This window comes from Trichosurus vulpecula, chromosome 4, assembly GCF_011100635.1.
Source record: "Trichosurus vulpecula isolate mTriVul1 chromosome 4, mTriVul1.pri, whole genome shotgun sequence".
In the NCBI taxonomy this organism is placed as follows: domain Eukaryota; kingdom Metazoa; phylum Chordata; class Mammalia; order Diprotodontia; family Phalangeridae; genus Trichosurus; species Trichosurus vulpecula.
Genome location: NC_050576.1, coordinates 91,709,909 through 91,737,896, shown reverse-complemented (window position 1 = coordinate 91,737,896; position 27,988 = coordinate 91,709,909). Strand labels below are relative to the sequence as shown.

The following is a 27,988-nucleotide window of genomic DNA, read 5'->3' as shown; positions in this document are numbered from 1 at the left end:
TGTTGCCTCCAAGACAAAACACAAACTTTCTTTTTCATTTAAAACCCTTCATAATCTAATTCAAACATAAGCTGCGTTTCCTCAGCACTTACTCCTCTCTATACAGGATATTTGATCCCCTGCCTCCCTACCTTTGCATAGGCAGGATTCCATGCCTGGGATAGTCACTTTTCTCACTTCTCCCTCTTAGGGTTCTTAGATGTATTCAAGTCTCAGCTCATGAGGCATCTCCCATACAAGATCTTTCCTCCCCCTCACTCTTTCCCCACCCCAACCTTACCCCTACCACCACTTCCCAAACAATTTGATTTTTGTAGTATATATTTTGTATTTATTTGTCTGTTTTTTCTTTCTAGTAGAATATACATTTCTGGAGTGAAATAGCTATTTTCATTTTTCTTGTTGAATCCCTAGTGCATAGGATAGTACCTGGCAAATAGTAGTACTCAAATAAATGTTTATTGAATTTAATAGAATTGTAAATGATAACTCCATTTTACAGATGAGTAAACCAAAGCTCAAAGAATTGTGATTTGCCTATGGTTACTAAGGCCCAGATACTGGATTTGAACCCTAAGCCTACTTAACTCCATTCCCAGGGCTCTTTATGCCATGCTACATCTTACTTCACATGGCATATTTTCATATATAAACTAATGGAATGAGAAACTCAAAAGAAGGAGACAACCTGTGCTGGGAGTCAATTTTGTTAATGTTCTCATTTCTGCTGGTGTGCTAATGTCACACCTTAAAATAAGTTTATTTGTCTTTTTGCACTGATAGGCACTTCCAACATAACCTGATGTATCCTGATGTAAGTCAATTTCAGTTCTATACTATTGTCAAATTCAAAGGTAAAGATAATGAAAATTCAATAAACTGAGTCCAAATGTAAGATAGCCACCAGTCTTCAGGTGACCTCGCTAAGGTTCAGACAGGTTTTGGACTTGCTTGACTTAATAAATGATTATAAATAACTAGTAATAAACTAACAGGACTAGAAAATTAAGCAGATATGCTGGAGTAAAGCTGCATAGTAGTCTAGAGAAAGATAAATTCTTTTCACATCCAATGGGAGGAAAACAATGGGTGGTAAAATATAAGACCTTTGGGATACTAGAGAGAGTCTGCTATACTGTGAATAGATTGTCTTCACCTCCCTGAATGATTACCTTTACTTGTCAGTGAGTAACTATATTTTAAGATCTGAAAGGTATAGACTTCAAGAATAACCTATCATGCAAGCTTTATTATTTCCTTCCTATAATAAAAAAGCCTTGAGTTTTCTCTGTATAAAAAGCATGGGATTATTTTTAAAAAATCAATCTGATCCTCAGTGCTGTCCTTTTTGAGTCACACACAGGAAACCTGACAGGCTTCATGTTCCTCTCCAAAGACTCATACTGAGCAAATAGTCTTATATAATCAATGAATGAAATGACATAAGATGACAAAGTGAGTTGACCAATATTTTATAATCATGTTATTTTAGTTTATTGGGCACATTCCAATGAGCATAGGATATGTTTCAATATTATGTGATTTTCCTGTTAGTTTTACCATAACTGTATCTTGCCACTGTACTGCAGAATAGTAACTGAATTTGCCATCAAATGTACTCCTATGGTTTTAATGACACTTTCATGATTTTGAAAAAAAGCAACACTTTTTCTATAATAAAGATATTTGAATGATCAGGGCAGGCAAATATAATTGCATTATATCAAAACACTTCTTTTTATAAAAGTCAATGGCAGTCCTGAAGAACTATAAGAAATTATGACTATTAAAAGAATGAATGCATCATACTCCATATAGTGATTGAACTCTTTGCTACAGATAACCCTTAACAGAACTCACAACCTTGAGTTTCAATGGGATACTGATCTATGTTTAATGATCAGTCAGTCAACAAGTATTTAATAAAGGTTTATTATGTGCTAGGTACTGTGTTAAGGGTCCCTAAGGATTCAGTATTAAATCAGTTTTATTGGCTATCTCTAGGCATATGACCTCTCCATCTTGTATCTCTCTCTAGTATTATATGTGATTTCCCCCTTCAGTCCAATGTGCTTCTCTTTCCTCTCTTTCCCTTCACTTTTATGTCTTCCCTACCAATGTTATACAATGCAAAAAACATTGGATTTCAAATGAGAAGACTTGGACTTGAGTGCAAGTACTAGTTATGTGACACATGGGAAGGCATTTAACCTCTCTGATCCTCAATTTATTCAACTACATCACAGGGACAACACTACTTGTACTACCTCATGGGGTTGCTATGACAAATGTGCTTTGAAAACCTAAATAAATTGTTTTTGTTATATGAAGGTGGTATTATCATTATAATCCAAGATAAGATCACACAGCTGAAGTCTGTATGATTCATCATGAGCTGAACATTTACCTTTAAAACAATTTCAATAAAATTATGATTAATTTACATTTTTCATATTTACATAATGCTTACAGGTTTGCATAGCACTTTCTTCACAACAACTAGATGAAATGAGGAGGTGAGTCACCAAAATTTATATATCTTTTTTGTTAATTTTGTTCATTTATTTCTATCTATAGCTAATAGCTAATGTTTACAAAGTTTTTTAAGTTTTGCTGAGCATCTTATAAATTTTTTATTATTCTATTCTCACAGAAAATCTAGGAGATAAGTACAATGGCAGCCACACTTCACAAATGATGAAAATTGAGGAAAATAAAACCTACACAATTAGCCCAGAATCACATAGCTAGTGTCTGAAGATGGATTTCAACTCAGTTCTTCCTATTTCCAGCTCTAGTACTCTATTCATCTCTCTATCTACCTATCTACTTGTTTTTCTAGCCAGACTTATTATTTTATCAGTATAGCAAATTCCCTGGTTTGGAAACTTCTTCCACACATAAGTTTATCTGTAACTCAAGATTTTGGAGAGTTATCTAGATGTCTGAGAAGTAGTAACATTCTCAGGGTCAGAAAAGTAGTATGTGTCTGAGGCAGAACTTGATCCAAGATATTTCCTACTCTAAATTCAGACCTTTGGGCATTATGTCAGTCTGATTCTTACAATTACAAAAGAACAAAATTGTAAAAGAAAGCAGATTTGCTAGACATCATGAAAATGACCAGAAAAGGTGAGGAATAGGGGTGAGAGGTGGGGAGAGTGAGGGGAGGGGTATATATAAGGTGATCTAATTTCTAACAATCTGAAGAGGGATGATGGGATGGGTAGAAGAAGAGTCCTCAGGATGTGACTTGGAATTTTAAAAGGAATAAAAAGAACACTATGAAATCCCAGACTAGGAGGAGAGTTGCTACCAGGGTACCACTAAATTTAGAAAGTCTCAAATTGGTACCACAGGTACAAGATGAGTAAGGTGGCTTTGTGTAGGGAATGTCAGTACTTTTGATGCCCAGTCAGCAAGCTGCCTCACTGCAGAGCTGCCATCCCTTCCCAAGGCTCTAAGGAAGTCAGAGACAAGCATCTCTTAAATCCCTGGGCACTTCCTTCCCAAGCCAAGACTGATAATTGGGTAGGAGACGGGAAAATGTCCTCCCCCGTCCAGTCAGGGATGAGCTTAGTATCTGGTGACAGGAACTAGAACTAGTTGGGAGTGCGGGTTTAGGGAGGGACAAAGAGAACTGTAGGATTGTCCCATCTCCAAACCATAGGTTTAAGTAGCTGTCCATGCTCTCCATCACCTATGTATCCTCACTCCACTTGGACCTCCACTTAGTGATGGAAAGTCAGTTCCTTCAGGAGGGAGAAATTCACCCATAGCAATATCCTAGCATCTCACCACTGTCTGGTAGGAAGGAAAATTCCATTGGTATTGGGCTTAAAAAGACCATATGCTATTATTGTTCCTTCCCATTTTCTCAAGAGTCCTAGACCTTTCCTCTCTGACTTAGAAGGAAGAAGAAATGAGCACACATGGACCCTATATGAACACTATGGGGAACAACAATAAGCTCTCTGCTGGATACACACACACACACACACACACACACACACACACACACACAGAAGGTATGGAGTACTTCTAATATCAATGGGATGTCTCTTTCCACCCTTTAAGGGCCAAGCTCTAAGGTGCCACTACAACTCAGCACCTCCTCTTTTGACCACTTAGCTCATCCCAACCTTCCTTCCACCACTGAGGAAACTCCAAAGGATGGTCTGAGAAGGACAGAATAATGATTATCAGAGGATTTTCTCAGACCCATTACTTGGGGCAATTCCATGCTTCTCCCTCATCCTACCTCATGTTTATATACCCAACATGTCTCAACAGGGAGGTATAAAAATTAAGAGACACCTATTGTTGTCATATATACCCCAACCCTCAGCCTTAGCTTGGGTAAATGATGCCCAAAGCATCAGAGATGCCAGACTCCTTATTCTATCCTGCCATAAAAGTATTCATATTCCTTACCCCTACAGTCCCATTTTTGTACCATGTAGAACAGTTACTGTTCTGCGCTGTGAGAAGTAATTTTCTTACTGAGACATCTTGCATTTATAAAATCCACTGTCTTATGTTCAAAGTCCTTTCTAAAGTGGCCATCTCCTACCTTTCCACTCTTCTTACACTTCACATTCAAGTAACACAGGCCTCCTGGCTATTCTTTAAAGAGACACTCTATCTCTTGGCATTTTCTCTGGCTGTCCCCTATGCCTGAAATTATCTCCCTTCTCAATTCCTCCTATTGGCTTCCCTGGCTATTTTTAATGCCCAGGTAAAATTTCATCTTATACAGAAAGCCTTTCCCAAACCTTAAAAATTCTAATGCATTCTCTCTTTTAATTAGTTCCTAGTTATCCCATATACAATTTGTTTGTACATACCTGTTTACTTGTCTGCCCTACTAGATTATGAGCTCCTGGAGGGAAAGGTTTATCTTTTACTTTTTATTATATGCCCAGAGCTTAGCAGAGTGCCTGGCACATAGTAGGTGCTTAGTAAATGTTATTGACCAGAAAAAGGGCAGGATCAGGGCAGGAACTGCTCTTTTCTAGCCCCAGTTATAACTATGCCTAATTATTTATTGCACATTGTGTCAGTAGTTGAACATAGGCGAAATAATACTAATTCATTTCTTGAGAGATTATCTGATAATTTTTTTGTTTCTGAATTTCCTATATGGAAAATATCTAGTAGTTTCAAGGCAAGCTTTGTTACTAAATCTAATCTCCTTGCAACCAACCAAAATTGGAAGAGGAAGAAATTCTTCAGTGAAATGATAGGGAAATTGTCTTCAAAGTGTCGTCTGTGTGTGCTAATCACTCCAAAAATTAACTTTCTTCAGACATTTAACATTTATTGAGCATCTACTTTAAATGTAATTATCAAGTAGTTTGAAAATGAATGAACTAGAAATGACATATCAATACTTTTTACCAAAAATACACCTATCTCTTCCACTGAATTCATTTGGTACAAAGGCACACATACATGATATTATATGAATAGCTGGTTGCATGTACTTATAAATATTTGTGCTTATTTATATGTTGGATGTGTGTTTAACAAGTAGGTTCTCAGTGAATGTTATTATTTCCTTGGGCTTTGATGAAAGATGAATGTGGAGGCTTAAGAAGTTGCAAAGACTCTTAGAATGTAGTAAGTCAATATGAGATTCCCAAGGAGACTGTGATAATCACATACTCATCTGATTCTGCTTAAAATAGACTGAATTTTTCTTCTTTATCATTTATTTTAACACAAAGCTTTGTCATTGCCAATTTTATGAAAAAATAAAATGTACTAAAAACAAGTGCTTGTGTGGCATGTTTGGTAAACGATGATCAGAAAAATGGTCTCTCTTCAGAGCTGTCAGAAACCACTTCTTCCTTCAAAACCATTCTGTTTCCTTAGCATTAAATCTAGATATGTCTCTGACCATCATGTAGCAGAGACAGAAGATGTTGAGGTGGTCAAAACTGGCAATAATAAACCATTCTCCATAATCCCCAAGGCCTTCAAAATATTCCCTTCACACATAGGATAAGGACAATGTTCACTAACTCAGGGATCTACACAGGTTTTGTGAAAAACATGCTCACAGGGCAGAATATGAAAGGTATCATTTTGCTTGTAGCTCTCTACTCATACAGTGCAATGATCAAATATGGGTCTGTTTCACCCTTCCTTACTGTTTTTGTCAGTTTGCTGAGGGCTTTCTTGGCTACATCTCTAAGACAATGCTGGTTGCTGACCCAGGCATTTGTGGACCCAATCTTCCATATGAACTAAAATACCAGCCATGCTAAAGAAATAACCATCAAAATCATAAAGGATATTGACAGGAAGACTCAAGAACCATGGCTGAAGTTCTCTTGTGGTACATGAGTCCCAATAGCTGTGGTCATTTGTACAGAGATGTTCTTTACCAGATTAACTCAAGATGCCCTTACCCCTCAATTCTGTAATAATCATAGCAACAGTATCTCCCATTCCTCAGTGAGTCATAGTGTCTTCATTAGATTTATTGTTATAGAAGACAACAGTAATTGCATTGTGGAAGGCTGTCTGTGATATTTTCTCTTGAAATATAGCTCTCCCCTCTGCAGCAAAGCAATCTATTGTTTGATGTCAGGTGGAACATGGAAACATCTTCAAGGATCATATACCAGATTATCTGCAATTCTGTGTAGCAGCAGGGGAGTCATGACCTGGCCTCTGACCTCCACCTTGGGGGAGTCAATGCTATAGGTCTGCCATAGTCCAGGTGCCACTGCAGCAGGCCAGCTTTATCTACTGACACATTTCTGAGCATGCATTGGTACTCCTGGGTCTCGCTATCCACCCCAGTAGCCCTCAGGTACCAGTGCAGCACAGCCAGGAAGACTAAGCTGGGTTGCCAGACCCCCTTTCAGCAGACCATGGTGCTCCAAAGACTTGGGATGTCAAGCAGGACAGGGAGCAGCAGCGGACAGGGTAGCTCAGAATAGGAAGGGTGCACTAAAGGCATCGAATTCATGGGGTTGTGTAGACTGAAGTTTTCAATGGATAATCAAAAATCATTTGAAGTTTACCATCTGTTACTTGCTAATACAGCAGCTCTTAAGCAACTCCTTTAAAGTCTACATTTCTAAACTCAGTCTATAAGGCATCCTATTTCTATATGTAATATTGCCTCTCCATCCAAACACAATGAGTTCCTAGGATGGAGGAGAGACAAAAATAAAGAACAAACTGCAAAATCTTTGACAAAGAACTTTGCTCCCCACTTCAATCTAAGGGGAAACTAAGTGGTAAAATGGAGGCAGCTCCAGGCCTTGGGTCAGGAAGACCTGAGTTCAAATCTCTCATGCACTTACAAGCTGTGTGACCCTGGGCAAGTCACTTAACACTGCCTCAATTTTCTCATCTGTAAAATGTGCTAGAGGAGGAAATGGCAAACCACTCCAGTATGTTAGCCAAGAAAACCCTAAATGGGGTCTCTAAGGACTGAACAAAAAATAATCTTGTCTCATGTTCCTCCCATACAGGAATCCTCCTATCCAGACCACATAAGTCACTTTGTCTTTTTTCTCTGAAAATACTGTGCACATTCATGACTCCATGTTTTTGTTTAGATTACTTTCTCTGCTATAAATGTCTTTTTCCCCTCTTCTTCATTTGTCTAAATCTATATTTATTTCACAGCGATGGGACAACATGTAATAGTTGAGAGAGCCCTAGAAAACCTTAAGTCAGAAAGAGCTGGGTTTGAATCCCATCTCAAACATTAGCTGGGGCATTTCAGTTAATCTCTTAGATTCTCAGTTTTCTCATCAGTAAAATGGGGGTAATAATAGCACCTCTCTCCCAGGGTTGTTGTGAAAGTTAAATACATATACATACTTTAACAACCTTTTAGAATTATATGGGATCAGAGGATCATAGATTTAAAGCAAGGAGAACTTTAGAGGAGGTCTAGGCCAAACCCCTCACTTAATAGATGAGAATTTGAGACGTCTGATTCTAGAGACAACATATGTTCCACTGTACCATGTCAACTATATATAAATATCAACTATTATTATTTTTCCAGGCTCAATTCCTGTACCACTTCTGCCATAAACTGTTCACTGAAATACACACCTTCCCAGTCCTCAATGATTTTTCCAGCCTCTGAAATGCTACTGCATTTAGCAAGCATTTATTAAATCCCTGCTATCTGCCAGTCACTAGAGATACAAAGACACACAAAAAAATCCCTGTACTTCAAAAGCTTAGATTCTATTAGAGAAAAAACCAAGCATATATACATAAATATGTAAATAAACATAAAATAAAGGTAAAAGAGATGTTCAAAACCCTTACCTCAATTAGAGAAAACCTAGATTTCCAGGTTTACTCAATCAACAGGAAGTATGTGGTAGGATTGAATCAATCACTCGATCAAAGACATTAAGGTAAGTGCCAGAAATCCCGATAATCAAGTGGAAAAGAGTAGACCACATTTAGCCATTGGATGAAATGGATAGATGCTGTAGAGCAAATCTATTGGAATAAGCTAAGAACACTTAGTCATGACGGGTGGGACGTATATAAAACAGCAAGTTATTTCCAAACCTGAGCATTTGAGTATCTGGCAAGCTAGACGAGAGAACAGCTCCAGTCAAACCTCAGATAAGTATTCATTTTAGGGGGAAGGAAAAGAAGAGTAGATGAGTCTCTCCTCATACCCACCCTATGCATAAATACAGAAATACCCTTTGAACTTTAAAATATCTAGAAGATTTAAATTTTATATTGACATCCTAGGAGTGTCCCTGAAATAGTACTGACTAGTGGTAGTGTCTACGTTGGGGATTGAGAACAAACTAGACACACCAAGGAAAGAATGTAGCTTCTGTACCCTCTAAAAAACCCAATAGAAAGCTCCATCATAGCCATGGGGAACTTCCTGACGGTCCCACAAAGTGGGTGGTGGGGGTGGGAGGGGGACAGGAAGGCAAGGATATCCAACAAAAAAAATCTAGAAGTTTCAAGTTCTTCACTTGACCACATGTCCTTGTAAGTTTGAGCCTACTTTCTCCCAGTATCTGTATGTACTTATGAGAGGGCATGCCCTGGTTTGCAGAGAGGTGGCATTTTGTACCAGTTGTTCATACTACATCACCATAGTAAATATCAATTTCTGAAAGCTAATTAAGTCTGACAGAATAACTGAAATCAACTGATAACTATTAACCAAAGCACAATGGTGGGAAGTCACAAGTTACACTGCTAGAAAGCCACTTTTCCCACCTACCCTACCCCTTGTCCATCAGGTTCATCTATAAGCTGGAGGAGGAGATGGAACCAGCCAACCTCAGGGGACCCATACTACCAATGTAAATAGGGTTTTGGGATGGTAGCCTCAGATGTTGTGTTTGTGTGTGCATGCAAAGTCTATGCAAGGTAATTTCAAGTGGGAGCATCCTGAGGAAGGCTTTTTATTGTAGGTGTCAACTGAGGAAGGAAGCTAGAAATCTAGGACATTGAAGCGAAGAGATCTTCTAGGCATGGGGAAGAGTTTGTGTATAGGTGAAGAAACTGGAAACAGAAGGTTGTATCAGAGGAACAGCAAGTGGCCCAATTTGGTTTCAAGGTAGAATGTACAGAGTGAAAGATTGTATGACGAGTCTGGAAAGATAGGTCAAAGCCAGATGGCAAAGAACATTAGATGAATGAGGAGTTTGGTGTTTTTTTGTTTTTTGCTAGAGACAACAGGGAGCAAATTCAGCTTCTTCATCAAAGGAGTGACCTGATCAGATCACAGGGTGCACAGGGTTGCTGGCCTGTTAACTGTCTAATTGATAGCAACACTTACTTCATAGTTAATATATGTCAGCATACATTGTCGTTTAAGTACTGAAGGCATGTCACTTAAGTCTTACTCAGATGGATCACAATAGCATGAAAGGGACCCAGGTTTCCATTATGCCAGTGGATCACAAACTCTGGCAGGCCTCCTCAAGATGAAATCTTTCAGTACACACCCAAGGATGGAGTGTGTACCTGCCATCTAATAATAGCTAAGATTGAGTTAGTGTCTACTATGTGCCAAGCACTGTGCCAAGCGCTTTACAAATACTACCTCCTTGATCCTAACAACCCTGAGTGATAGATGCTATTATTATCCCCATTTTACAGATGAAGAAACTGAGGCAAGCAGAAGTTAAATGACTTACCTAGAATCGTACAGCTAGTAAATGTCTGAGGCTGGATTTGAACTCAGATGTTCCTGATTCCAGGCTTGGTACTTTATCTACCGTGCCATCTCACTGCCTCTATAAGCCAAGTGTGGAGGATTCACCACAGGTGAGTAACTGGGTTTGCCAGTCTTCTTATATTTTACACCCCATAATGAACTCTGCAGTCCAGTAACACTGGGCTCCTTGCTGATCATTGAACAAGATACTCCATCTCCTTAGTTTTCATATTTTCACAGGCTGTCCCCCATACCTTGAATTCTCTCCTTCCTCATCTCTCTCTCCTGGCTTCACTGGCTTCCTTCAAGTTGCAAGTGAAATCCCATCTTCCTCGAGAAACCTTTCCCAGACTTCTTTCATCTTAGTGCCTTCCTGCTTAGAGTATCTCCAACTTACTGTGTATATATCCTGTTTGTACATAGAGGTGTGCATGTTGTCCCCATTCAACTGGAAGCTCCTTAAGAATAGGAACTTTTTTCTTTCTGTCTTTCTTTGAATATTCAGTTCTTAGGACAGTGCCTGACACATAGTAGGCATTTAATGAATTCTTGTTAACTAACATTTTTTTTTAACAACACCACCTCTTAAAAAATGTCCACTAAGGCACAGAGAGGTGTGACCTTTCCTGATAGAGTGTACCTACACTGATGAAATTTTGGTGGGGAGGGGCCTTAAAATATTGAAATATAGGTGTTTATGAATTCTCCCCAAATAAATTTTATGACCCCCTAGGGCCGGAGGAGGTGTGTTATAATACTTCTTTCAACACTCAGCTCTTAGAACAATCTAACATCTTTGGGGTTAAAGGAGGCGGGGGTAGGAAGACCTGCAATGTCATTGGTATAAGGAACACTCTTTGAAGGGAGAGAGAGTTCTAATGTAGATATTCAGCTCCTCTACAATATTTAGTCAGTAACCTTGGACTCATAGAGCTTAAGGGACTTGTCCAAGGTCCCCCAGCAGGGACATATCAGAGATGTGACTTGAACTCTTGTCCTCTTAAATGTGAGACCACCTGTCTCTCTCTCTCTGTCCCCCTCTGTCTCTCTGTCTCTCCCTTTCTCTCTCTCTCTCTCTCTCTCTCTCTCTCTCTTTCTCTCTCTCTCTCTCTGTGTCTCTGTCTCTGTCTCTCTCTGTCTCCCTTCCCCTCTCCCCCCCCCGCCTTTCTCCTCTGCCAAGTTGCCTCTCTTATCTACATGGTGGGCCATAAAGAAATGTCTATTGCTAATGACTATAGCGAAGGGAAAGAGAAGATTACACAGGCATTTAATTTCTGTCCTACTCAATATGGCATTTATCATATATCGTCTTTTCTCATAGATGTCTTCTCTTCTAGAGGGTAATCTCCTCCATAACAAAAACTATGTCCTAGTCTTCTTTGTATACTCCACGACATTTAGCTCAGCGTATATTAATGAATTAATGAATACTTCTTTGGTTGTTGTTGGTCATCCATAACTATATAAAAATATATACATATATATTTGTAACATATCCTGAGGAGTCAGGGAACATGCATTTATTAAACACCTACTATGTGCTAAGCACTGTACTGTTTTACAAACAATAATCCTGTGAGGTAGGTTCTATTATCATGCCCATTTTATAGTCAAGGAAACTGAAGCTGACAGACAAAAGGCCTTGCTCAGGGCCATACAGATAATTAATGTCTGAGGCTGGATTAGAATTCAGGGTTTCTTGAATCCAGGCCTGCCCCTCTATACACTGTGCCATCTAACTACACTTGAATTTGGAATACAGGTGCCCAGAGTTACAAAATCTATGCGTCTCTGTATCCAAACGTAACAAAGCCTGAAGCTGTCACCGTATTTGTATGATTCTCTTTCCACACAGGACTGCATGTGTTTCCTCTGTCATTGGCTACTACTTCTCTAATAGGCACTGCTACCATCTCTGATGAACTCCGCTACTTATTTCAGTTTCCAATGAGACATCCTCTGCCTTTGATGAATCCCCCAAATTCACAGTGGACTGGGAGCTCCTCTCCCAGAATATTAATTCATTCAAGTTCAGAAAAAATAGGACAAAAAAATAGAATCCTCTTATGCTCGTAGACATGAAGCATCTGGATGGGAGGTAGGATGGAAGGCAGCCATGCTTAATCCTTCCCCTATACCTGACTTGTCTCTCTATATACCAGGAAACAAAAGAGGCTGAGATGGGTATGTCATACATTTTTGTATGCACATCAGATCCAGCTCAGACATTTCACAGTCATCAGTTATACTGGCTCAATAATAAGTTAGAGAAATCTTCATCATTCTATAGTACCTACGACTCATGATCAGAAACCAAATCCTTTTCCATGCAGTGCTGGAACTTAAGTCATGTGCTCTAAGGATTAGAGAATTCTTGAGCTGCCCAGGCCTCTTACACATTTATTATATATGCTTGCAGTGGGAATAGAATATTTATACACAGAAAAAAAATTGTGAATTTATAAATTAGTATCTTTAACTCAAACTTTGGAGGTGGAGTGGAGGAGGTAACAAAATATTTAAATATAGTATTTTCAACTTATGAGACTGTTTTCACGTGCTTTACACATTTTGTATACTACTCAAATCTAGGCTTTTAAAAATCTGTGTTATAATAGCAGAATCTGAGCACAATAAGTAGTTAAATTTTAGACATCAATCAATCAATAAACATTTGTTGAGTGCCTACTATGTGCCAGGCACTGCACTAAGAGCTGGGGATACAAAAAGAGGCAAAAGACAGTTCCTAGTCTCAAGGCACTTACAATCTAATGCTACAAACAACACACACACGAATATACATAAGGCAAGTTATATACAGGATAAACAGGAAAATTATCACTTTATGTCCTTACCTCTTATTCTCTGCTTATAGAATACAAATGAGTTTATTTGGTTCTAAAGTCCAGCAATACTTTGACATGGGAGATTTAAATAAAGATTACAAAATAGACTTAGGTTTAAAAGAAAATTTTGCTGTATATGTGTATCTGTTCCTAAAAATAGATCCTTAACTTTTACAAACTTTTTTTTTCCCATTGCATATGTATTAAAGAAGGTGAAAGGTATTTTTTTTTCCCCTCCAATAGACCAAAACATAATAAAGTCGATGTGTATTTGCACAGCCTTAGCCTGAACCCAGTCTGTCGTATTTGCCTATTTATTGTCGGTCCTCTTTAGGACACAGTGCCATTTGCAGGACTAAGAAAACTAATGAAAACTAATAAAGCAAGAAAAGCAGAGCCCGTCATGCATGCAGCAACACTCTCACTCTCCTTAAAATACAGGATGCAAAGTGAAACAGTAGGCTAGGGGGCAGGAGTGCAGAGAAGTGTCTATCAGGAAAGAACCATCAGAGAAAAAGGAAAGGGACTGAGAAAGACAAAGTTAGGTCATAGTTCAAGGACAAGGTCAAGTGGCACAGCATGGGAAGTTCAATTCTATCTAAAAAACATTTATTAAGCATCTACTGTACTCAAGGCAATTGCTAGGTGCTAGGATCATAAAAGCTAACATTTTACAAAGTAAACAGCTCCTGCCCTCAACTCACATTACCGTGTAAAAAGATAATGAAATTTAAGATAATTTGAGAGTCACAAAAGCACTAACAATGGGGACGGGGTGGGGGGGTGGTGGTAATGAATGCATCATTTAGGAGGCAGTGCCTTTGCAGAGCCTTGAAAGAAACTAAGGATTGTAAGGAGGAGCAGTAGGTATAGGATGAAGGTAAATGTGTATGCACACATTGTATCCTATCTCCCAATGCATTCCAAGCAGGAGAGACAGACTGTGCAAAGGCCTGGAGACAGGAAAGGGAAATCAGACTTTGGGGAAGCTGAGTGCCTAAAAATAGGAAGGTATTCAACATAAACAGGGACATAAGGATGCAAGTGGGGGGAAAGGAGTTCCATTTTGAAAATATTAATCTTGAGATGCCTATGGGACATCCAGCAGACAGTTGGGGCGTAGGACTAGAATGCAATAGCACAATTAGGATTATATCCAGAAGTTTAGGAGTCATTTACATTGAGATGATAATTGAACCAAAAATAATAATAAAACTGTTTAAGGTTTGCAAAGTGATATGTATATATATAGTGATATATTAATACATATGTGCATATGTCAATAATAATAGTAGATAGCATATATATACATATATACATATGCATACACACATATATGGCATCTACTATGTGTCAGGCATTGTGCTAAGCATTTTACAGTCATTGTTTTGTTTGATCCTCACAACAACTCTGGGAGGTGGTGCCATCATGATCATTATCATTATTATTATTTTACATATAAGGAAACTGTGGCAAACAGAGGTTAAGTGACTTACCCAGGTTCACATAGCTAGTAGGTCTGAAGAAGAATCTGAATTTAAGTCTTTTTGATTCTAGGTCTAGCACTCTATCCATGGTACTAACTATTTCCTTAGTTCCCATGGGAACAACCGAGATTATTGAGAAATTGTGCAGAAAAAAGAGGAGAGGACCAGGAAAGATTCTTGGGGAAGACTCTCAGGAGGTAGGAGATGGATGGTGAACCAACAAAGGAGACTGAGGAGTTGTCAAGTAGATAGAAGGAGAGCTAGGATGGGTGTCAAAAGAGTAATTAAGAGAGAGTATGCAAGAGAAACTATCAACAGTATCAAAAGCTGAGACGCCCTAAGAAGGATGAATATTGAGAAAAGGACACTGACTTTTAGAATTAAGAGATTGTTGTAAATCTTGGAGAGAACAATTTTAGTTGGGTGGAAGGAGGTACAGGTCCAGTGTGTTTGTTTTCTGTTTTGATTTTTGTTTTTCCCCAGAGTTTGGCTTTGAAAGGAAGAATGTTATCAAATAATATTGGTTGAGGGGATGGCAAGTTAGAGGTAAATTTATTTTGTTTTTCTTTTTTTTAAAGGATGGGAAAGACCTCAGCATGTGTGTTGAGAGTGAGGGCTGAGTGAGTAGCTAAGAAGAGCTTGAGGGTAACAGTGAGAAGAGATGGGAATGATCCTAAGGGAAAGGGCCTGGAGGATCCTGGGTTGGGATGATATAGCTAAATATAAAAGTTGGCCTTGTCAAGGACAGAGATTGTCTCTTTCTCAGAGCTGAACAAGAGCAGAGAGAGAAAGGAGCCAATGAAGAGGGCTTGGCTTTGAGGAGGGGAGGATAGTGAGCTAGGGCTTGGCAGGACTCCCCTAGCCCTACTCTACTATACACATGTTCATGTGAGAACACTTTAGAACAAAAACAAAAACAAAAATCAAGCCTCTGCACAGAACAAAGTGATCTATCCTATGTGTCCTAAAATTATGTCAGAATACACCCTTTTTCAGCACTTTGCCAAATAAATAACCTTGCTTGGAGTATATTGTGCCTAAGGCCATAATGCAATCAATCTCCTCTGTCTCTCTCTCTCTCTCTCTCTCTCTCTCTCTCTCTGTTCATGTGTATATCTATACATTATATATATATATATATATATATATATATATATATATATGGTATATCTATCCATTATATATATATGTGTGTGTGTATGTATATATATACACATGTATACATACAATATATGCATATGTGTATATACACATATATCTATATGTGTATATATGTGTGTATATGTATACATGTGTGTATACATATATATTATATATGATATATATGTATAATGTATGTGTATATATATATATGTATGTGTGTATGTATCTGCCAAAGTGCTGTGTCTTTCAGGCTCCACTGAATGTAGAAGATTGACCATGTTGACAGCTGATCCACTGTTCAGTGCAGCTAAATTAAGACAAAGAATGTGCAGGTTGGATGAAGAGTGGGAGGAGGTAGGAGAGGCAGGGGCTCTGAGACTCCTTGAGTACAGTATAAATTATCTTGGCCTGTAATAGAAGTCCTGCTGGTGACATAGATCACAAGAACAATCTGACTTTTCCAACATCAGAAAGCTAACCTAGAATCAAAAGCAGAGGGAGGAAAAGAGGGAAGGAGAATTAGGGAGGGAATTATACCCTTCTGTTAGAAAAGTTTGAGAGTTTGGCAATGTTTCAAACATTGCTAAATCACTGACAACTTTAAAAGAAAATAGAACTATATTTTAAAATGCGTATTTTTAATAGAACAAATGATGAAAAGCTTTTGGGTGGATAACATGTCATTCCGTCCTCATGGTAACACATCATCCCATTGGTGGGTATATAACATTTTTGCTACATGTGCTCAAAACAGAATCCTTTTCTCTCAGAGGGTAGTCTTTCCAGCTTTATTAAAGAGTTCAGAATTTCAGTAAATCAGCTTTATTAAAATGTTTTTTTAAAAAAAATCCTGTTTCCTTATTCTAATAGTGGGAGTTTAAATATCTCATTCATCTGACATTTAATTTTGTCATTTTATTTATCATTATTTATTTATCATTAACTTTGTCCTGTTACTTCAACATCAAATTGTGACCACATGGGCACTGTCTAGGGAAGGAAACTTCATTTAGTTGAGAGAATTTAGAACTAGGAGCTAAATGTCCAGAGATCTTCTTCCTGGCTTTGTTGTATCCTTGTATTCCTAGTCAAGAAGTTCATACCTAAGAAGTCAGTATCAAACCACTTGATGCCTCAGTTTTCCCCTCTGTTAAATGAGGACTCCAATACACGTTGAGTCATATTCCTGATTAAAAGAGTAGAGAGAGGAATATAATCATTTCATAGTTCTTCATGTTATGGAAGAGAAAGCAGTGGTAAGGATAATTCAAAGCAAGGAAAGAACCCTAAGCCATTATCTTTGGTATAAGAATACATTAAGTTATTTTATTTTCTAAAAGCAGATTTATCTTTCTAATTATGTTGTGTTTAGACTGCTATTAAATTTCCTTAGCACAAATCTACTGAGAATAGGGACAAGGTGGGAAGCATATTAGGTATCCAACAAAGGTCGACTAGGAATTTAACATTTTTCTCACAGCTAGACCACAATCTAGATAATACACAGGTTAATAATCAAGAGTTGAACATGATAATAATCTTATTCAAAAAATTTAATCTCTTTGCATAAGAGATGTTGTATAATTATTCAATACAGTAACACTTCTTCATAACACAATCTGCTACGACTCTGAACAGGCAGTTTCTAACTTTCTTACAGAAATAAATTGGCATACATAGGGGTTAACACTATACCAAACAGACCTTGAAGCAATTATATGTAAAAAAATTTAATATTCATTTTTTTAAAAAATTGAGTCCCAAATTTTCTCCCTCCAACCCACCCTTGCCCCACCGATTGAGAAGGCAAGCAATACGAGATAAATCATTACATGGGAAGTCATGCAAAACATATTTCCATATTAGTCATGTTGGGAAAGAAAACACATACACACCCACAAAGAAAACACACACACACACACACAAACAAACAAAAAAAGAAAAATAAAGAAAATATGAGTTAATCTACACTGAGAGTTTCAGTTCTGTCTCTGGAGGTGGATAGTATTTTCCATCATGGGTCCTTTGGAATTGTTCTGGATCACTGATTTAATCAGAGTACCTAAGTCTTTCATAGTTGATCATCCTTAAAATATTGCTGTTACTATATAGAATGCTGTCCTTGTTCTTCTCACTTAACTTTGCGTTAGCTCCTATAAGTCTTCCAAGGTTTTTCTGAAACCATTCCCTTTATTTCTTATAGCACAATACTATTTCATTACAATCATATAACACAAGTTGTTCAGCCATTTGCCAATTGATAGGCATCTCTTTGATTTCTAATTCTTTGCTACCACAAAAAGAGCTGCTATAAATATTTTTGTACAAATAGGTCCTTTTCTTTTATCTTTTATTTCTTTGTCATACAGACCAAGTAGGAGTATTGCTGACTCAAAGGATATACACAGTTTTATAGACCTTGGGGTGTGGTTCCAAATTATTCTCCAGAATGGTTGCACCAGTTCACAACTCTACAAACAATACATTAGTGTCCCAATTTTTCCACATCCCTCCATTTGTCATTTTCTTTCTGTCATGTTAGCCAATCTGATAAATGTGAGGTGGTATTTCAGAGATGTTTTAATTTGCATTTCTCTAATCAATAGTGATTTAGAGCATTAAAAATGATTTTTTAAAAGCTTCTGGCTTGTGAACCAAAAAGCAAAACTTTTTATGCTCTTATTTTTTAAATGTATTTAGTATTTTCCACCAATTACATGCAAAAACAATTTTCAACATTAATTTTTTGAAACTTTGGGCTCCAAATTCTTTCCCTTCCTCTCTCTTCACTTCATTCATTGAGAAGGCAAACAATTTAATATGTTATACAACTGTAGTCATGAAAAATATATTTCCATATTAGTCATGTTGTGAAAGAAAACAGACTAAAAAAAAAGTCAAGAAAAATTTTAAAAAATTTAAAGTATGCTTCAATCTGTATTCAGACACCATGATTTCTGCCCCTCTCTCCATCCCAGGGATGGTTAGCATTTTTCTCCCTAAGTCCTTCAGAATTGTTTTGGATCATTGTATTTCTGAGAATAGCTAAATCATTCGCCACTGATCATCTTACTATATGGCTATTACTTTGTACATAATACGTTTCACTTTGTATCTGCTCATGTGAGTCTTTCCAGATTTTTCTGAGAATACCCTGTTCATCATTTCTTATAGCACAATAATATTCCATCACAACCACATACCACAATTTGTTCAGTCATTCATTAATTGATGGGCATCCCCTCAATTTCTAATTCTTTTGCCACAAGAAAGTACTACTATAAATATTTTTGAACACAAGGGTCCTTTTTCCTTATTCCTTGATAATTTATTGAAAGATAATATCTAGGCTCTTTTTTATTGTGGTTTTCAGTCCAATAATTCTTAAATTTTCTCTCCTGGATGTATTTTCCAAGTCAGTTGTTTTTCCAATAAGATATTTCACTTTGTCTTTATTTTGTCATTCTTTTGATTTTGTTTTATTGTTTCTTGATTTCTCATAAAGTTGTTAGCTCTCATTTGATCAATTCTAATTTTTAAGGAATTATTTTCTTCCTCAAACTTTTTTCTCTCCTTTTCCATTTGGCCAATTCTACTTTTCTAATTTGGTATCTTTTTCACGGGGTGATCGATGGATTTTTTTGATGATAATTTTACCCTCTGGTTCTGGGACCTCTGGGAAATTTTCCTTAAGGATTTCATGGAAGATACTGTCCGGGATCTTTTTTCATCAAAGCTTTCAGGTAGACCAATAATTCTTAGATTGTCTCTCCTGGATTTTCCAGGTCTGTTATTTTTCCAATCAGATATTTCACATTTTCTTCTATTTTTTCATTCTTTAGATTTTGTTTGACTGATTCTTGATGTCTCATAGAGTCATTAGTTTCTACTTGCCCATTTCTAATTTTTAATGTTTTGTGCTTTTTCCTTTATCTTCTCTATCTCCTTTTCCATTTGGCTGATTTTACTTTACAATGAGACATTTTCTCCATTTATATTCTGATTTTCCTTAACCATTTCACCAATTTACCTTTTAAAGATTCGTTTTCCTCATTGAATTTTTTTTTCCATTTTTTCTTTTACCTCCCTAATTTGGTTTTTAAAATCCTCCTTGAGTTCTTCCAGGAATGCTTTTTGGCCTGGAGACCAGTTCACTTTCCCTTTTGAGGTTTCAGATGTGGGAGTTCTGTCCATGCTGTCCTCTTCTGAATTGGTATTTTGATCTTCCCTGTCTCCATAATACGAATCAATCGTCTTTGGCTTCTTAGCATGTTTTTTAATGTTGTTTTTTTTCCTCCTAGCTTCTAAAGTGGATCTCTGTTTCTGGGGCTCACAGGGCTCCGTCCCAAGTTTCTTGTGTTGAAATCTGTGGATCTGCTCACTGGCTTTATGTTATATGGCCTCTGGTTTCATGAAGTGTGGGAGATGGTTGATCTGGCTGCTGGGGGTCACCTCTTCCCCAGGACTGTTCTACAGAATGGATGGTCGCAGCTTTTCTCTCTGCTGGTGTCTGCCACTTCCCCTGACTGTGCAAAACCCAGTGTGGGTTCCTGGTGTTGACTTTTGTTAGCTCCACGCCCTGCGGCTCAGTTACTCTCCTTGTTCTGCTGAGGTGAGGGCTGCTGGGACACCTCTCTTCCCGCACTATTCTCCTTCTGCCACCACAGGGAGAGCCCTCTCCCCCACTTCTCTCACTACTGAAGCCCCCTTCTGGACCCTCTGTTTCTTCTGAGGTATTATTTTCTCGGTTTATTCAAGGGAGGGATTAAAGTCATTTACCTGGCCACTATGGCTCCCAGAAGTTCAAAAAGGCGAGTTTCAAACCTTTAGACTGTGGGTTGGAGGCCGTCAGACTAGCTGCTCCCGCAGCCACAGGCTCTGTGCTCTGCTCTGAGAGACTCCCTTCCTGGGCTGAGAGGCCTGGGGCTCGATCGGGGTCTTAGCCAGTACTTCTGCCCTGGGCCTGTTCCTGATCTGGCATTTTACTCACCCAGTGCTCTCTCAGACCTGCGCACTGGCTGAATTCCTCTGCTGTTCCTGCTTGGTTTCGTTTGGTACTGTTCCACATGCCTGGTGCTCCTACCCCTCTCAGTCTACTAGTGACTTCTAACTCTCTCAAATCTGCTCAGATTCACTTTTTTAGATGTATATGACAGAATTTGTGAGAGAGCTCCAGTAGTTCCTTCCTTTCACAGAGCCATCTTGGCTCTGCCCCCCATTCTACTTTTTAAGAAGTTTTTTTCTTCAGTGAATTTTTGTGCTTCTTTTTCCATTTGGCCAATTCAGCTTTTCAAGGCATTGGTCTCCTCATCTGACTTTTTGAACCTTTTTTTACCATTTGGCCTAGTCTGTTTCATAAGGTATTATTTTCTTCAGTATTTTTTGTGTCTCTGTTACCAAACTGTTGACTTATTCTTCATTATTTTCTTGCATCATTCTCATTTCTCTTCCCAATTTTTCCTCTACCTCTTTTACTTGATTTTCAAAATCCTTTTTGAGCTCTTCCATGGCCTGCGACCAATTCACATTTTTCTTGGAGGCTTTAGACGTTGGAGCTCTAACTTTGTTATCTTCTTAGTGTGTGTTTTGATCATCGTTGTCACTATAGTAACTTTCTAAGGTCAGAATTTTATTTTTCTGTTGTTTGCCATTTTTCCAGTCTATTTCTTGTCTTTTTAACTCTTTGCTTTTAAAGTGTGGCTCTGTTTCCAGGGTATAAGGTGCTCTGTCCCAAGCTTCAGGGATTTTGTTAAGCAGTTTTCAGAGATACTTCTAGGGATCTGTAAGCTTTCTAATACTATTTTTTTCCAATTACATATAAAGAAAGTTTTCAACCTTCAGTTTTATAAGATATTGAGTTCCAAAGTTTTTTTCTCCCTCCCTTTCCTCCTCCCCAAGATGGCAAGCAATCTGATATAGATTATACATGGACAACTATATTAAACATATCTCCTTATTAGTCACATTGTGAAAGAAGAATTAGAACAAAAAGGAAAGACTGAGAAAGAATAGAACAAAAAAGATGAAAAGAATATGCTTTGATCTGCATTCAGACTCCATAGTTCTTTTTCTGGATGTTGACAGCATTTTCCATCATGAATTTTTGATATTGTCTTTAGATCACTGTGTTGCAGAGAAGAGCCAAATCTATCAAAGCTGATCATTGCATAATGTTGCTGTTACTGTGTACAATGTTCTCCTGGTTCTGCTCATTTCACTCAGCATCAATTCTTGCAAGTCTTTCGGTTTTTTTTCCTGAAATCTGTCTGCTCATTATTTCTCATGGAAAAAATAGTGTTTCATTACATTCATATGCCACAACTTGTTTAGCCATTTCCCAATTGATAGGAATCCCCTCAATTTCCAATTCTTTGCCATCACTAAAAGAGCTTCTATTAATATTTTTGTACAGGTGGATTGTTTTCCCTTTTTATGATTACTTTGGGATACAGACCTAGGAGTGGTATTGCCAGATTTAAGGGTATGAACAATTTTATAGCTCTTTGGGCATAGTTCCAGAATGGTTTTATACATACATACATACATACATATATATATATATATATATATATATATATATATATATATATATATATATATATATACATATAAACATATATCTCCAGAATGGTTAGATCAGTTCACAACTCCACCAACAACGAATTAGTTAGTGTTCCAGTTTTCCCACGTCTTCTCCAACACCCATTATTTTCCTTTTCTGTAATATTAGCCAATCTGATAGGTGTGAGATGGTAGCTCAGAGTTGTTTTAATTTGAATTTTTCTAATCAATAATGATTTAGAGCATTTTTATATGACTGTAGTTATAGCTTCAATTTCTTTCTCTGAAAACTGCCTGTTCATATCCTTTGACCATTTACCAATTGGGGAATGACTTGCATTCTTACAAATTTGACTCACTTCTCCACATATTTGAGAAATGAGGCCTGAATCAGAGACACTGGTAGTAAAAATTGTTTCCCAGTTTTATGCTTTGGGACCTCTGAGTTTTCAGTTCTTCCACAGTGGTAGGATCTAAGGAGAGGCGTGTTTACCACTGTCCAGGCCTGCTCTGGTCTCTGAGTGAACACAAGCATTCTTTTCTACCCTGGAACTGTAATGAGGACCACTCCAATGAAGCTGTAAAGAGACCCCTGTAATCTGCTTCTGATCAGTTGTTCTACCCCCTTACCATCTGTGGGCTGAGAGCTCTGGAAGCAGCCACTGCCATTGCAGCTGCCACTGCTGATTCAGTGGCTCCCAAGTACTGTTTTGGTTTTCTGGGGCCTGTCTTCACTGGCCCAGACTGCACTGGACTACACTTCACTCTCACCCAGTGTGACAGACTTTTCCTGCCAACCACATGAGAAGTTTTTTCCACAGTTATCTCAGGCTGGAAAATTATTCACCCCATCCTTTTGTGGATTTTGTTTCTCCAGGAATTGTTTTATGGCATTATTTAAAGTTTTTCGGAGGCGTTTTGGCAAGAGATCAGGCAAGTTGCTGCCTTTTCTCCACCATCTTGGCTCTGCCCATTCTGCTCTGCATAATAGCCAAGGATTTCAGGGAAAATCAAAAGTTGGAAACAACCGTATACCAGCAGCATCCGACTTGTTAACATCCAACAAAGACTATATATTCAGTGGAATAGTGTCTAGCCAGCTACTTTCTGGAGGATAACATGTGTCCAATTAAAAAGATACCCAATGGAGCAGCGTCTGTCTGAGTGCCAAGTATGCCTACATGTTGGTCAGAGACAAATGGTTTAATGGAATCATCAGAAAACAACACCGGCCCTGTAGCATCTAAAATATGAGCTGTCCCTTTATGCATGTGTACTACCACACTTTACCTACGTTTGTACGTCTCCATGTACGTGCCCTACATACGTTCACTCTTCCCACTAATGGTAAGTATATTTAAGGAAGTTTGTGTTCCAGTTATACAGAGATGGAGGAACTTTCACTACTTTTTTCACTGTGCCATTTATCAAATGCCATTGATCTAAACTAATTTTGTGTTCTGCCTGATCATTAAAAGTAAATACAACAACAAGGGCTTATGAGTTATGGTTTTAGCCAATATATAGAATACCTTCTCCCTGGATTTACCTCCTCTGGGAGACCAACTCTAATGAATATCCCCAGGCATAACACTTTTAGTGCTTGTGGAATTAAAGGAATCCACTGGAGAAAAATTAATGTTTTTTTTTTCTTTTGTTTTTAGGCTTTAATATGATAGCTAGTATTTGTATATGTTTCCTTTGCAAGTCAGACCTGTTGTTTTAAGATAAGTTTGATATGATAGAGTGATCAAGTATTGATATCTGTTATATTATTGTCATCATTGTAAATATGGAAGCTGGTATAGCTGCTGAATGCTTAGAACACTGACATCCTGTAATCCACCTAGAGGCACAGAGGAAACTGCTAGGGTAACTGCATGGAACAGCAGAAAGATCACTGTCTCTGTAGTGACAGGACATGGGTTCAAGATTCATATACTTATATGTGATCCTGAACTAGACACTTAGCCTCCCAGGGTCTCAGTTTCTTTATCTTTAAAATGATGGGATTGAACTAGATCCTACCCCCAATGTTCCTTTCAAATCTAAATCTATGATCCTATCATCTTAATTCAAAGAGTACATATCATATGAGAGAATTTTGTGAGATTCTGGAGCTACTGCAAGGAGATATTACTAAATGATAAGACAAAAACTATATTTTCTGCAAATTACCTGAGTGAACAGACTATTCTAGAACTGCTACTAAAATTAAAAATAAATCGGATTAGACTTGGAAATTAATCATTAAGACTTTTAACTGATCATGAGATGATATTTTGTAAAGTAAAAATTCAAATCAAAAAAGAAGTATCCAAAGATAGCTCATCAGGAATGACCCTGAAGAAAAAGGTATCTTCAGGGTGAGGAGCAGCTAAAGAAACTGATAGGCTTCCATATCCCCTGGTTCAATGGTGCTAGACCCAGATATTCTGCATAACAGGGAAACCATTGAAATACGTGTAAAAAAACTTCTTTGAAAAAGAAAAACTTCTTTTAAAAAACCTTATTATTTGATAAGAACTGCTGAGAAAATTTGGATAGTAGTCTGGCAAAAGTTAGGTCTGGACCAACATCTTCCATGTTTTACTAGGATAAACTCCAAATGGACTTATGACCTAGATGTAAAAGTTTACATCATAAACAAATTAGAGGTTTAAGGTAGAAATACCTTTCAGAAGTATGGCTAGGGGAAGAGTTCATGACCAGAAGATAGAGAGGATCACAAAAGATAAACTGGACAACTTTGTTACATAAAATTTAAAAGCTTTTGCAGAAAAAACACCAAAAACAATTAACTGGGGGAAAGTCTTCATAGCAACTTTCTGATGAAATTCTCATTTCCAAAATATATAATGAATTGAATCAAATTTATAAGAGTATTGTGGTTAACAACTTAGTCAAGAGAGTGAGGAAAAGTTTTTTTTTTTCCATGTCTCTTCTTCCTTCTCTTCTAGGCAAAGTCAAACATGCAATATGCAGATCCCAGTTCTGCCTTTTGCTACCTGTGAGACCAAGGCAAGCTTCTTAACCTCTCTGGGTCTTAGTTTCATCTTGTATAAAATGAGATGGCTGGATCCAATAGCTTTCCAGATTCCTTTCCAACTCTAAAGCTATGACAACAGTGGGTATTTGCAAATACAAAAAATTTAAATAAGGTTCATCTACATTTCAGAAGAACATCCAGTTGAGGTGAGTCAGCTAAGTGTTTTAGCGTAAGGGGGTGGGAGATCTAGGGTGAAGATTATATAAGAACTTCTGTAAGTGAAGGGAAATGAAGATGTGAAGAGATATGATGAAAAATCAGGAATAAGACCCCTGTGATCATTGGGGGAGTAACAGCCATACTATTACCAACAAAAATAGCTGGCATTTTTATACCAACAAATTTCTAATCCCCTCTGATTGGAGGAAGGAGCAAAAAATAAAAATAGGATAAAAATCTCCTCTTGAAGTCTTTCTTCATAGAGGCTTCAAAATTTTGAGTTAATTCTTCATTTCCTATCATTTTCCAAACATCTCTGCTTGATTTTGACTCCATGAGCATCATGTGACCCTGAGGTATCTGGCAGTAACACACAGAGTCCTTCCCACCTTTTTCAGCTTCCCTTTGTGTATTATTTTCCATGCTTGGCACAAAATAGGTGTTTAAAAATTTTATTCATATATATGTGTGTATATATATGTATGTATATATATATACACACACATATATATACATATATATACACACATATATATATACATACACGTATACACACACACACACACACACACATATATATATATATATATATATATATATATATATGTACACCAATAATACCTTAGGATTTGCAAAACAGTTTATATACATTGTAACATTTGAGCCTTGCAACAACCTGGTGATACAGGTACAGAAATTGTCTCCATTTTGTAGATGAGCATTCAGACCGAGAGGGGTTAAATGACTTGCTCATGGTCACCCAAAGCCAGTAGATGTATTAGGCAGAAGTCAGCTGAACTCTATTCATTACACCATGCTGCTTTTTAACAGTTCCTCACAACAAGGGGAGGTGGGTGGTGCCTGGGGTGAGTCTTGACAGAAATCAAGGACTCTTAAAAGCAGAAAAAAATGATGATGTCCTCTAGGTACAGAGGATGGTTGTACGCAGAGCTGGTGTTGGGGTGTCACTGGCTAGTAGTCCAATTTGTCTGAAACATAGAGTTTGTGAAGGAAAGAAAATGAGTAAGTTTGGAAATACAGGGAGCAGAAAAAACATGCAAAGAATTGAGTCACAACTTCTATCTGGATCAGAAAAGGCTTCATGGCAGATATGGCACGTGAGATGGGTTTTGAAGGGTATGAAAGTAGACGAGAGTCATATTCTGTTCATTATTATGTAGAATTAGCTGGTCCTTAAAACTGACTCAGCACTGTGAGTAACCCAAGTTATGCATTGCAAGCTATTCTCTATAGGCTAGGTGCTTTCACATATATCAAACTGAAATCTTTGAAATTTTAATGAGGAATCAGATTTGGGGAGACATAAGGGAGTAGCCACTACTCTAGCATATTATAATGGAAAGACAATAGGACAAGGAACCAGAAACTTGAGCTCTTATCCCAACTTCTCCTTTATTATCTGTGGAAAGTAGTTGGGTAAGTCATATCATCTCTCTGGGTCTTAGTTTCCTCAATTGTCAAATATTGGAAGTGAGTTAAATGATTTCTAAATTCTCTTCCAATTCTAACATTTTATGACTCCATGATTCATTGGTCAAGTTTCTACTGTGTAATTTACATAAAAAATCATTCAGATAATCTAGTCACAAATGATGTTTTGGTACAAATTAGCTGCATTATTTCTTTGATTCCTTGGCTTTCTCAATGGATGTCTATAAAACATCAATACTTGGCAAAATATGGGCAGAAATATATGGACATACATGCTAGGGAGGCTCATTAACAGGTGCCCTGGAGTATGAAAACAAGCCTCAAGCAGATCTCAGTCCCATGGGATACCTTACAAAGAAAAGTCTGTCTAGTGACCATCTCTGCCCTATTTGTTATATGTGTATGTGAGTGGTTTTATTCCTGCTTCTCCTAAACTACTCTGATTACAGCCAGAAGAGAAGACTTAACACATAGGGGCACCTACCCTCTCATCCAAGCAACCGTTAGGGAGCTCTGCATTCTTGTTCCTGTGTATATCCCTTCTGCCTTTCATTGCTTCAACTCAAGAATCAGGAGAGGATACTACACCCACCAGGAAGGAGGTCACTTTTAACTGCTAGATAATTGCGTGTTCTGAAACTCACTTCAGCCAGTTGTATCATCTGTACAGTCAAGACACTGAAAATGAAAAAAAAATTTCCCGTTCAGATCAACCCACCAGAATCCACCCCTCAACTCAATTGCCCTGTTTTCTGCTATTCTTCATGTTAACAACCATCATAGATAGGCCTTGTTCCTTGAAACTTGAGAATCTATTAAAGAAAAATGTCTTCTTTCCATTAGGAAAGGTTAAACCAGTTAATTTGCTTTATTTTCATCAGGATCAAGTATGTATGACAAGCTGCGTCAAATCATCGCTACTCAGGGGGTTGATGAAATGTAGTTCTCTCCACCCCAGATCACTTATTTTTCAGTTCATTAGGAAACTCCCAGGAACAATGCATAGACATTCAGTGTTCTTTCTGTAAAGCAGGGAATTAATGCTTCACTTTTCTTCAAGGTTGAGTAAAACAAATTTATACAGCCCTCTCCCCATACTCCCCAT

The 27,988-nt window shown here is 37.7% G+C and overlaps 1 pseudogene; it reads right to left on the bottom strand.

Moving 5' to 3' along the window:
• Positions 1-5,904: 5,904 nt before the first annotated feature.
• LOC118846791 lies at positions 5,905-20,730 on the bottom strand (annotated as a pseudogene).
• Between the last annotated feature and the right edge of the window lie 7,258 nt (positions 20,731-27,988).